The following is a 12,030-nucleotide window of genomic DNA, read 5'->3' as shown; positions in this document are numbered from 1 at the left end:
GAAGGGAGGAAGGAAGGAAGGGAGGGAGGGAGGGAGGGAGGGAGGGAGGGAGGGAGGGAGGGAAGGAAGGAAGGAAGGAAGGAAGGAAGGAAGGAAGGAAGGAAGGAAGGGAGGGAGGAAGGAAGAGGAAGGAAGGGAGGAAGGGAGGGAGGGAGGGAGGGAGGGAGGGAGGGAGGGAGGGAAGGAAAGAAGGAAGGAAGGAAGGAAGGAAGGAAGGAAGGAAGGAAGGAAGGAAGGAAGGAAGGGGCATGACTATGGTGATCAGCAGGCCGTATCTGCCACAGATGACAATAAGTACCAAAGAGATAACAGAAAAAAGAGAAAATACAAGGGAGGTAATAGGGATGGACATGTTAACATCTCAGGTAAGATGCTTAGAAATAACTTTCTGAAAGCAACCTTTGAGCAAAGGCTTGAAGGAGGTGACAGTGTCAGTTATGCAGATATCTTAAAGGAAAAGGATTTCAGGCAGGGAAAATAGTAATACAAAGGCCCTGAGGTAGACACAGTTGGCTAAACCATGAAACGTAGTCAAATAGTCTCTAAAAGGGCCAAATCATGTAAGTCTCCATAGGTTATAAAAGAATTTGACTTTTATTTTCTGTGGAATGAGACATTAGAAGATTATAAGCAAAGAAGTGATGAGACCTGACATGTTTTAACATGATCACTCTAGCTCCTGCAAGAGCCTGGTTGTGATTGGGAAGGGTGTCCAGTTTATACGTTTTTGCAATAATCCAGGAGAGACAAGATGATGTCTAAGAACAAATAGCAGCAGTGGAAGTGGTAAAAAGTCATTGAATTATGGATATATATTGAAGGTTGAGTCAAAAGAATATGCTAATAGATCATATATGGGATGTGAGAGGAGAGGAGGCAATGACATTACAAGTATTTTGATCTGAGAAAAGGAAAGAATAGAATTGACACTGAGATAAAAGAGAATGTGAGAGAAATAGCTTTTAATAAAGAAAGTCTGAAATTTGGTTTTAAACATGTTTTATTTGGGGTGCCTATTAGAAATCTGGGCAGAAAAGGGTTAACTATTCGCCAAATCCCTTTTCATCTTCTTCTTAGGCACACAACTAGACCATATTTCCCAATTTCCTTTGCAATTAAGTGTGGCCATACGGCTGAGCTGTAGCCAGTGACATGCAAGCAAAAGTGATTGAGGCACACTTCCAAACCCTGCCAATAAAGCTTTTCCACAAACAACTGGCCATGCTCTATTCAATTCCACTGTTTTGATGCAGATGAATGTGGCAATCTTGGAAGCAAAGAACTAAGAATAATGGAGCTATAAGATAAAGAAATTATCCACCAGAAACATGTTGTAAAACTTATATGAAAAAGAAATAATGTTCTATTATGGTCAGACACTGGGATTTGGAATCTATCCACTTAAGCAGTTTACACTGCCCAAACGAATAGAGGTATCTAAGCTGAGATATTCAGTAAACAACTGAATATAAAAGTGTGGTGTTCAAAGGAAATAACCTGACAGAATATATAATTTGAGAGACATTGATGAATAGTGTTTACATAATACAGGTGTGGACTAGCTCAGACCTTCAAGCAAGTGAGTAAAGCTGGAGAAGAAAATGGAAAAGTAAAAGTACAAAGAGTAAAGCCTACATCATCCCAACAATAAAGAGATTGAAAAGATGAGGAGGAACCAGCAAGGAATTTTGAACAGAGGCCAACAGTAAGAGGAACACTTGTTTACTCATCTTATATTGGTGGCAAAAAGAAAACAAGAAAAATACAGTGTCCCAGAAACCAAATGAAAAAAATATGTCAAGGAGAAGGCAGTAATTAACCATATCAAAAGGTACCAAGAAGTCAAGAAGAAAACTGAGACTTGACTATTGGATGTATGTATGTATGTATGTACGTCTATAAAGACTAGTCAATGATCACTGGATTTAACAATACTGATGTCTCTGGTGACCTTGAAAAGAACAGCTTCAGTATATGCTGGGACAAGAGCCGGAGTGAAGCAAGTTCAAGAGAACATGGGAGAAGAGAAACTCAGCAAGTAGAAATAAATCTTTCAGTTATTCAGCTGTAGTACAGCAGCTACTTTTCTGTATACTGGATTTAATACAATATAAACATTTGGGGGAAAGTATGAATGCAAATAATCCACCAAATGGTACTTTACAAATGCCATAGAATTTTACAACATAAAGAGATTCAAGAAGACCGTGACACATCAGAAGAATACTCTAGTTATAGAGAAATATAATTTGAAAAGTGAAAAAGTCAAAATCACAAAGCCTGCAAACTTCTAAGGGCTCATTTATGTTTGGTTCATTAACCTGCAAAGGCAAGTTTAGTACATTTTGTCAGCAAGCTTGTCAACTAGGGTTTATACTTCAAATATTGACACTCAAGTATCAATATTCAACTTTGAGTAGAATCAGAAGATTAAAAGAAAGATTGAGAAAAAATGGTTCCTGAAAAAGAATTCACTGATGGGAGCTGAAATAGCTCTAACATGCAGCAATACTATCTATGTTAAATTCAAAAACTAAAACATGAGCTGTCTCAAAACTCTCATAAAGAAACAAATATGATTTAATAATAAAACACTTAATCTAGACATTTAAAATGAATAATCTAGACATTTAATCTAGATATTTAAAATAAATGATCTATAAAATTAAAATGAATAACAAATAGCTCTATCTATTCAAACAACTTAATGTCTATGTCAGAGCTTTCATATGGTTCCACCTGAGATACACAGAAGCCATACAGGCTACACAACCATTTTCTTTGACAAGTTCGTTGGTATAGCCACTAAACCTTGTCTCTTAATCATAAAGACACATTAAAATGCACTGTTTGGCTGTCTATGGTGGCTCACGCCTGTAATCCCAGCACTTTGGGAGGCCAAGCTGGGCAGACTGCTTGAGCCCAGGAGCTCAAGACCAACCTGGCCAACATGGCAAAACCCCATCTCTACACAAAATACCAAAATTAGCTGAGCGAGATGGCATGAGTCTGCAGTCCCAGCTACGAGGTGGGAGAATCGATTGAGCCTGGAGAGGTTCAGGCTGCAGTGATGTATATGATTGTGCTACTGCACCTCCAGCCTGGGTGACAGAGCAATACCCTGTCTCAAAAAAAAAAAAAAAAAAAAAAAAACCTGTTAGATTCTGATAGTTTCTATTCTTGCCTATAACCACACAGTATAATCAGCTTCTGTAAATTACCATTGTTAAAAGCTTACTTTTCATCATTCTGCTTCATTAATTTAGTTATATGTATGGGTTGGAGATATAGCATGGAAAAACAAAAAGCAAACAAAGACCCTGTTCTCATATCAATTACACTCTTGTCTATTTGAAAGGGTATCTGTTCCAAAAAGGATCTTGCCATGGAAAAAAGTCATCTTTTGGCAAATGATGATTATGTAGGCTAACAAATACATAAATGAAATGTAAAAATATTCCAAAGGGTTCATGAGAGTCCCTCAACTTTGTTTACATTAGGAAACAGAAAAATTAAGTTATTTGAGTTGTAGCTCTTCTCTTCCAACTCCTAATCAATCTTTGGAAACCTGGAATAATTTTTTAAGTTAAAAACTATAAAGCCTTAAGTTAAAAAATAATTTATATAAAAAATTAGTTGCACCCTCTCAAGAACAGACCAATATTTTCAGTGCTAATCTCTTCAAACAGCAATAAACTATGTTATGTCCCAGTCAGCTTGTTAGTTTTACTGCAAATACATAATGACAAGTAAGCTTCCTAGTCTGCTACAGCATTTTCTTTGGCCACAGAAGTGTTAAAAATCCTGTTTTAATTATATAGTAAATTTGCAAAAAACATTATGCATTTATATATACACACACATATACATATGTGTATATATATTCTATATAACATATATATACAAATATTATGTATCTATATATACACATATATATTATGTGTGTGTGTGTATATATATATACACACACACATATATGTGTATATATATACATACACACATATATATATCCTAAGTCAGTAGTTTAAATCAAAAGACAAATATGCACTTAAAATTTACTAAAAGAAATAAAATAATCATATTAGGGAGACAGAACACCAAGAATAACCTCTACGTTTTCATTTTCTGGAAAAATACATACAAACATACCTGGAAAAAATGCATTAAATTTTAAAAGCAAAGTTATTATTTCTAAGTTTTATAAGGTTATTATCAATGCAAGTTTAAAAAGAAAATAAAATCACAGAGAGGTACATGTTTAAATACCTTATGGTTTCATTTTACACTTCTTATATCAGGATGAAGTCTTAAAAGTAATTCGAAGGGAAAATGAAAGTATTTTACTCAGAAGATAGAGTCCATATGTTCTTCAATCTAGAAATCCATTGGGAAAAAGGCTTGAGTTTTTAAAAACTGAATTTTGGCAATTGGAAGCTGATGTGGCTTTTTTTCCCCTCTCCATGAAGATTTGAATCATTCTCAGGGGAACTGAAATAAACCTTTATCAAGTATTGCAAAGCGTAACACCTGTTTAACTCCAAATTACTTAGAAAACATAAGTGAGTCTTCAGAATCTCACAATAAGGGTTTGTTATAAACACTTTCCCTAATGGTGAGATGTTTTTTAAGTTTAGCAAGAAGGCAATATCTACATATTTAAGTCTGTTTGTATTTCATATTCTACAGATATCAACTCTCTTGTAATAGTCTATTTGTTATTACTATACAGATTTATGTAACATTTTTTTATTCCTATTGGTAAGATTATAAGTAGGCTGTAATCAACTAATTAGTTGAACATTTGTCATACCATTAGGCTCCACAACTGAGGGCAGAGTCTAGTTCTTCCCCACTGTTTCTATGAATCTCAAGCTTCTAGCACAATAAGAGGTAACTAGTATGCACTTAATAAATAAAGCCCATCAAAATGATAAATACATAAGATATTCTAATCATTCTTTCATAGCTCTAAAATGAAGGTGACATATTCAAAGTTAAAATGAGTTTGCTCTCAAAATCAAGTTAGAAAACAGACCGGAGTTCTTATAAGAGCCTCGGTTTTACAAAATATAGCACAAATTGGATAACTTGTGCTCTACTACTAATGCACACAATTCCTAATTGAATGTTATCAAACCACAAAAAAATTCATTGTATTCCTATTATGTAAAAGAAAATTTGATAAGCTATACTTACATAATTATTTAAATGCCTAGATTAAAAACATTTAGGTTTTTGTCAATGTGTCAAAAATTACACCAGACTTAAAGTAACTACAATAGTGTATTTTTTAAACACACTTATGTATTTCTCAAAACATATACAAGTGGCCAACAAACATATGAAAAATGCTCAATATCAGTAATCATCAGAGAAATGCAAATTGAAACCACCATGAGATACCACCCTACTCCTGCAAGAATGGCCATTATTAAAAAGTCAAAAAACAGTAGATGTTGGCGTGGATGTGGTGAAAGGGAATGCTTATACTCTGCTGGTGGGAATGTAAATTAGTACAACCTCTAAGGAAAACAGATTGTAGATTTTTTAAAGAATTAAAAGTTGATTTACCATTCAATCCAGCAATCACACTACTGGGTAACTATCTGAGGGGAAAGAAGTGATTACGTCAAAAAGACATCTACAAGCATATGTTTACTGCAGCACAATTCACAATTGCAACGATATGGAACCGACCTAAGTGCCCATCAAACAATGAATGGAAAAAGGAAATGTGGTATGTATACACCATGGAATACTACTCAGCCATAAAAAAGAATGAAATAATGTCTTTTGCAACAACTTGGATGGAGGTAGAGGCCATTATTCTAAGAAAAGTAACTGAGGAATAGAAAACCAAATACCTCATATTCTCACTTGTAAGTGGAAGCTGAGCTACGAGTATGCAAGGGCATACAGAGTGATATAATGGACTATAGAGACTCAGAAGGCGTGGGGCCAGTGGGGAGGCAAGGAATAATGACCTATATATTGGGTACAATGTACACTACTTGGGTGACTAATACACTAAAATCTCAGACTTCACCTCTATACGATTCATCCATGTAATCACTTGTACTCTGAAAGTTGTTGAAATTAAAAAAAAAAAAATTAACCCACATATTTGTTTTGAATTTTTTTTGGAGAAATATAATTTTATTCTGTTTGATAAAAAGTGCTCAACAGCAATCTCTTATGTTCTGGCTCCTTCCCCTCCAACTTCTTTCCCTTCTTTGGAAAAAAAAAATACAATAAAATAAAGAATAAAGAGAGCAAAAGATTTTCTAATAAGAACTCTCGGTAAAAGCAATTGAATGAAAATGGAAATTACTGGTAATAAGTGCTCTCCAAATATCTGCTTTGAAAGATTTTTTTTATAATGATTCAAGTGCTTTCATACATGATCTCCCTTATAATTTAAGCTAATTTTTTAACCTTTACAAGTTATATTTTTTAAAACTATGGGTTTCCTAAGCATTTTTCTTTATTCTTCAACAAATGTTTGTATCTTGTAAGTTGTGTTCTCATATATACTTTTAAAAAAGCTTAATTATGTCACTATGTAATAGTACTATAAAAGCAACATGGTGTGTGAAAAACAGCACTAGATAGAAAGATATATCTAGTTTCTAGTTCTGACTTCATAATTAATTACCTGTTGGATCTTTAGCAAACTCATATAACCTAGTTGGGCCTCGGTCTCCTCTTCAATAAAATAAATGGGCTGAATTAAATAACCTTTACCTCCCTAACACTTAAAAAATGCTACCATTTTGATCTACTACTTTAAAAAATATATTTCATTCTTACTCCATACACTTACTTGCCTGTATGTTCAAAATCATTACTTATAGTTCCTCAGAAAACTCAAAAAATACTGTTGAAGGAAATGAATGGAATTAACTTTTACTTCCCTATTATATATTTCTTTTGGGAGTAAGAAGGACAGAATGCAATAAAATACATCTATTTGTGTAGTTGTGTGATGTCTTAGCGTGTACTGAGGGCAGTGCTATATATACCCTTTTGATCAATGTAAAGAAGGTCTGGCAGGGATAAACTCCCCTACATGGAAACAGCTGGACTGATTCTTTCTTTCTTCTTGCCACCCAAGACTGTGGGGATATACTGAAGGTGAAGAAATAAGGGTAAATTAAACTTCATAAGCATACAGGAAAGCAAGCAGCAGCATGTTTATTTTCTTTACCCTGTTGAATGTCATGAGATAGAAGGACACTGAAGTTGTGAAGGAAGGGAGGAAACATGTTTAAGAAACTCAATACCTAGTTTTATAATGCAATGGTCTGTTCTGAATATTTAATCTAAAGATATGGACATGAATACACTGAGCACATGAAAATAAGTAGACCATCAATAGAGCAGAAATTATGAGGAATTTCTAAAAGACAGATCACATATAATTCTAGCACTTTGGGAGGCCAAGGCAGAAGGACTGCTTGAGCCCAGAAGGTCAAGACCAGCCTAGGCAATATAACAAGATCCCAAGTCAACAAAGGTCATAAAAAATAGCCAAGGATGGTAGCACATGCTTGTAGTCCCAGTTACTTGAGAGGCTAAAGCAAGAGATTACTTGGGCCTAGGAGTTCAATGCTGCAGTGAATTATGATTGTGCCACTGCACACCAGCCTGAGCAACAAAGCAAGCCCCTGTCTATAAAAAAGAAATCTAGTAGGATTAAACTGAAAGGTAAAATTCCAGAAACATGCAGAAGATAAGTAAGTATTCTTCTGGAGGAAACTGTGGGCGCTCCAGCCTAAAGGCAACAGAAACAGTGGGTGAAGACAACGGTCACCCAAGACAATCTTAAGGCTGATTTCCTCTCTTCCCTCCCCACACTTTTGCTGTGCAGCAAGCAAAATCGCCCATTCTTGGCTAAAGGCATATGTATTCTTGGGTTAGAAGGGCTGATTCCTAGCTAGCTACTGATGACCAAAAAGAACAGGAAGTGCTGCCAGTAGAAGGCCATTACTGACATATCTTTCCTGGCAGTACATTCAAACTTTGTCCCACAAGAGCATTCCCATAGTATTTAACAAGCTTTTTATTGCAAATAACTCCTTTTGACTTAGTGATTGCACTTTTAGGTATGTATCCTAACAGAAATGCTCACACTTACTCATTCACAAAGATGAATCTGACAGTATTGCAGCACCTCTAAATAAACAAATATAAGAAGCCAGCTAAATGTCTACCAGTAGAAAAGCTCAAATAAACTACAGTATTTTCATACTATGGAATATTATATACATGGTAAAAAGAATGAGGTAGATATACATAAAATAGCACTGAATATAGGAAAAAAAGCTAATAACTAATATACTAGGCATAGCATGGCCACATTTATATTTTAAAAATAGTATGTGTTTATAAATGCAAAAGAGGAAACCAGAAGACCATACATCAAGCTATTTATCTCCTCACCACCAGGAGACTTTCTGGGTAGGGAGAAGTAGTAAGAGGAATTTTCACAACATAATTGAGTATTATTTTACAATGACAGTACATTTCTATACATTCGTTAAAATCTAAAAAAAAAAAAAAAAAAAAAAAAAGTTCCAATTTGAATCTTGAGCTGAGAAGAATGTTCCCCACCTAGATAAGAAAATTTTATGAAATTTATGTATAAAAAATTTTAAAGTAATATCCACAGCACTCTATTAACTTCAATATATTATAGATAAGTGAACTATTCTCTAACACAACACACACATACCAAAAGGATACAAACTATATGAACAGATTGTTTTCACTTTGTAAACATATTCAAGTAAAATGTTTTAAAACTATCTTTTTAAAATTTAAATGTCATTCATGCAAATATTTTGTGACAGCTATAAACTAACTGTATTCTCATGGTTTCCTGCAAAGCCAAGAAATATACGTTTGAAATCCTGACTGCTGCTCAAACAATTTGAATTCAGAATACGAAAACACACTCACTCACTGCCTTCCCTCTGTATAACAATGCCAAACCCTACTTCCCTATCAAAAAAAAAAAAAAATCCCCACAAACACTATTCACTTTTCATTCCTACAATGGCCTAAGTGTTTTCCTTCTCTAAGTTCTGTCTTCTCCTATAACGATTCCATTATTTCCCTCGTCACCATATGAACAGCAAAACATATCAAACCTAAAGTTACCCAAAGAGAAGAAAAATTTCTACCATAATCTTGAACAACAAATGTATTTAAATACTGGTTAGTAGAATTTTATATTAATGTTTATACATGTTTATAAACTACATATATTTATACAACAAATGGATATATAAAAATAATACGTGTGTGTGTGTGTGTGTGTGTGTGTGTGTGTGTGTGTGTGTCTCAATACCATGATCCTACCCCAAGAGATACTAATTGGGCATGAGTATTTTAAAAAGCTTCCCAGGTAAATCTAATGCTCATGCAAGATTGAGAACCACTGTGTTAAATTATAAAATCTCTTTCTGTGAAACCCAAGATTGTTTGTAATCAGTGGAGCAGGTTAAAGTTAAGATCAAGATATTGAGCATAGTTGCATATAATATTTTACAAATAGCAGCTTGGAGCTTTTATGCTAGTTTAAAAATGTTACTTTTTGCTCATTTGAGATAAAATATAATTCTGCCTACTACTTGAAAATGCTTTGAAGATATGGCTTTATTTTATGAGTCACCTGTAGTCTAAAACAGTAGTTGGCATCCATACTGCCTACACGCTGGTCACTTAATATGTTGCCCAGGGATCCTTTTGATTTTAAAGTTGTTTGATTAGACCATTCAAAATTGGTGCATACATCTAATATCTAAAAAGTGCTTCAAACAAAAGTTAAGACACATACCATATATACTAAGATTTTACAATTAAGGGTTTCTGCATTTGCAAATACCATGTGCAGATCCGTATTTACCAAAATAAGTTTTAATAGCCTGTTCTTAAGATGTTTTTACTATGTGTGTTTATCAATTACAATCTTAATTACTATAAAATCCCATCCTTCACTGAAAAATCTGAAGTCATCCTCATACTCTAGAAGTACATTTTCAGTATTACACCCCATTAAGAGTTATTCTTTATGGTAACATGTATCATTAAAAAAAAAAAAAAAGAAGAGACTACAGCTTTTATGCAAAGGGTTTTCATCAAAACTAACAACTAATTTACAGGCACTAGACTTTAGAAATTGTATAGATAGGATTTAAATTGCTTCTGCTTGAACACTTGGAATGGGATTATCATTAGAAGAGCAAGAAAATCTTAACTCAGTATGAAAAATTTTAATTAAAGTTCATATAACTTGTGATCAATGTACTTACATTTGATTCAAATTGAAAGATAATACTACATTCTTTTTTAAAATATAATTTTCTTTTTTAAAAACAGCTCCTTTCTAAAATCATACATACATCAAGATGGCAACATTTATTATGTTACTGTAAAATAATCATCTTTCATTTATCAGAACATATTGCCAACAGCAAATTTTTCAGTCATATAGTTTTGTAGAACAAAATGTAAGTTTATACTCATCATCTCATATTAGCCTTGGGAAAACAAATTTGAAAACAAAACCTAAAGTATATTTTGAAGCTAGATATACATTATTTTGGGCTGCCCAGTATACCTCGTCCCATTTCAACAGAACACAAAATGAGAGTCTGACTGTGCGCTGAAAATTAGTAAGTATACAAATAATAAAACTTCACGACAATATTCTAAGGTACTTTGGCAAAAACATTCTACAATAAATGACATATGACAAAACTTAACTTCTTTTTTTATGGTATAAATGTGAAATCATTATTAATATAAACATAAGGGTAGTTAATTTAGAAAATATTTTCTACAGAATATCATTTGAATTTTGAATTATTTTCAAATATGACTTTAAAATTAAGGTTAAAATTAGCAATCTAAAATACTATAATTAGAAGAAAGCAAATTCCTAAAATTAAACAGAAAGTATATCCAGCCCTCATAAGACATGAAATATTTACATAGTAATATGTAAGATATATTTCTTATTGGAATAAATTATGAAAGGTTGAAATTGTTCTTGATGCAAAATGTTATTTTCCAATTCTGGCTTTTAAAATATTACAGTTCTTACATTCTCTTTACATTTTCAAATCATAACAAGATCATTTAACAGATGTAAAAGTATAAATTATTAGAATGTCTTTTTTGCCCTAATATTTAGGAAGAAAAGAGAATTCCAAGGAATAAAACATTCAGTTAAAAATATGTTGCCTCTGCTAGTTTGACCCTCTTTGAAGTCAACCTTTCAAGGTCCAATATCAGATGGAATGCAGTAGTAAAGATTTTATGACACTATACTAAATTTTTATTATTTCGTTGTGAAAAATCATAATAATAAAAAGGATTAAGATCTATTTCCTTTTTCAACATGTTAAGCTTTTAAGCCTTTTTTTTTTGCTTTCATCAATTTCAATATACCATAAATCAGAAGTATTCTTCTTTTAATCCCAACAGTTGACAAAATAATGCATTTTACACTTGAATATGCTCAAGGAAAAAAATTAACATTCTTTATCATTTCCCAACAGAGACAGTTAATACTTTAAGGCCACATTAATAGAATCTCTCTGCCATTGTAGAAAGTTTGATAGCACTCCTATTTCAATGTCTGAATTTTTCTCCTTTTTTTGACAAAGACAAATGATTGCCATCAATCAAGATCCAATCGGGTATACAGAGAGTCAGGCAAATGCATCACTCTTTACTGGTTTTCTTGTTATTTGAGCAGGCTTTGCTCCATATTATTTTATAGAATGATCAAAAAAACCAGCCATAAGATAGATCATTCACACCCACTGTAAAATTAACTTTCATGAATAATGAGTTTTAAACCTCAGATAATGTATATGTTATACCAAGGATATTACTGAGTTCATTCCTGGCTAGAGATTATGTAAATGATACTATATGACCTTTATCATTACAGCAGGACATGCAAAACACATATTATTTCATACATCATTTCAAAGCAAGTCAGTTTCTAAAGGAAAA

The 12,030-nt window shown here is 33.1% G+C and overlaps 1 protein-coding gene across 5 annotated transcripts in view; it reads right to left on the bottom strand.

Moving 5' to 3' along the window:
• The window catches only part of LRBA (LPS responsive beige-like anchor protein), a 726,864-nt gene that overhangs the window by 329,191 nt on the left and 385,643 nt on the right, over positions 1-12,030 (bottom strand). The gene's annotated exons all lie outside the window — the stretch shown is intronic.

Source organism: Sapajus apella, unplaced genomic scaffold (assembly GCF_009761245.1).
Source record: "Sapajus apella isolate SASKATOON/1434 unplaced genomic scaffold, GSC_monkey_1.0 scaffold61, whole genome shotgun sequence".
In the NCBI taxonomy this organism is placed as follows: domain Eukaryota; kingdom Metazoa; phylum Chordata; class Mammalia; order Primates; family Cebidae; genus Sapajus; species Sapajus apella.
This window is presented reverse-complemented; position numbering and strand designations above follow the sequence as displayed.